We start from the raw sequence: 2043 nt of genomic DNA on the forward strand, positions 1-2043 counted from the left end.
CATTACTTCCTGCTCATAAGCCTGTGAGGCTGTTATCAATGATAAAACCAATGCTAAAATCAACACAAGTAAAACACGAGAGATGGCATCACTTGTAGGCATATAGACAGCTTTATAAGCTTCTGCAATCTAAAACCTATTCACAAATCCCTTCATGGTCATGCTCCTATTATTACTTCATTGATATTGAATTTCTTTATCTACAGAGTGCCCCTGTAAGCAATTATAAACTCGGAGGCTGCCTCACTTGAACCATTTGTACGCAAGGCCGAATCACAGGACTAGATTTTTGCATGCAGCCGGACAGCTTTCCTCTAAATATTTGAAAATATTGGCATAATGCATAAATTCCACGCACAAGTGGGGGACACTGTGCCATTTCGCCTGCTGACATATAAACTATACTTCTCACCCCCTCCACTGTCCCCTTTCACTCGGTTCAAAGAAAATAACAGCAGGGGGTGCCAGATATCACAGGGCAGCTATTTTAAGACCATACACTTTTTACATCAGGCGTTGGCCTTTATTTTTCTCGGGGGAAACATTCAGCAGCAGATTTGATGGGAAATTGTGACACCGACAATGATTCTCCTGCTGGTGAGGCCCACGGATTAATTCCAAGAATCCCTCAAGGTGCTACGCGTGATGGTGTGGCTTCAAAGATGTTGAGAAGCAGCGTTTTGATTGTGTGAAAAGGATGCGTTGTTAGGACTGAATTTGATGGAGGTAATCATTCAACATTAAAAGGAACTTTGAACCCCAAAGCCCGACTGATTCTGCGGTGCTTATGGAGAGTAAATCACAAGAGTTAAGCTGTCCGGGGCTTTAAATTCCATAACAGGATGTACGCCTCACTGCAAATAACACTGTGCTGTACATTAATAGCATCTGTGTGTCCTCATCTTTGGTCAAAAAAGCTGTATCTGTTCTGTGCCGATCGATTATTCATGAAGAAACTCCTCCAGCAGCGTTCTGATGTAATCATTGACGCTGTAAATAATTCAGTGAGCAGACATGCTCTCATTCTGTAGAAACATTGGACATTAATAAAATATTAATAAAGTTATGGTGCCCTTTCCCTTCAAATACCAGCGCTCAGAAGTCATCACGGTTCAAGGGGATAAAATAGGCAACGTTTCCGGAGAATTCCTCCGAGAGCAGCCTGTAACCAGGGGACTTGGAAAAGAGGATTAGGTCTGCTGGTGTGTACAGGGAGAACAAGTTATCCCTCCCTTCAGGTCTTGTGACAATTTATGAAGTCTAAAGGGGCGCTGTGTAAGCTCGGAGAAGAGAATATAAACACTGAATTTCAATATTTACAATTAGAACAAGGCAGCAATACAAGCTCAGGTATATTGAGTTTTTTCCCATGACTGGATAAACAAGCTGTTCTCGGAGGAAAATCAGGTCCCCAGAACACTGTCTGCAGCTAGAGAGGTGGCAGGGTCCGCCACAAATGAACCAAGTTAAACAGACTAAAATTGTGTTGTCCCTTAAGGTCAGCTTGTTTATTCAGTCATAAAATATAACACATTAAAAACATAGAGGGTTTATTTATTTAAAACTTGTGTAGGCATAAGAACACAGCCAATGAAGATCTCTCTCTTCTGATTAAAATGTATCCCCAAAACTACATAATGCACCTTTAAGGCAATTAAATGCAACACTCAGTGTTAACCTGGACCTTTTTCTGTCCACACTGTCACAGAAGCAGCGTTATCGATGCACCGGATTCTACTGTACAGGTGTTTCTGTTATTGTGTCCACCCCTGTCTTCCACATGTTGCTGTGTAATACCAAAAGGCCCTGCGCGTTCTCCGCGCGGATGACGCGACTGCGCACGAGAGGCAAGTTATGAAGCATTACAGCTGCGGCACCTTTCACACACACACACACACACACACACACACACACACTATTCCCTCCAGGTAAGGAGGGGGTGGGGGTAAAGGTGGGGGTGTCGGAGGGAGGGGTCTTCGCTCCCGGCCGAGCCTGACAGCTGCGCGCCATTGGCTGACAGCAGGGGGGACTCTTCTTACCTGT

This window comes from Sparus aurata, chromosome 16 (assembly GCF_900880675.1).
Source record: "Sparus aurata chromosome 16, fSpaAur1.1, whole genome shotgun sequence".
NCBI classification, from domain to species: Eukaryota; Metazoa; Chordata; class Actinopteri; order Spariformes; family Sparidae; genus Sparus; species Sparus aurata.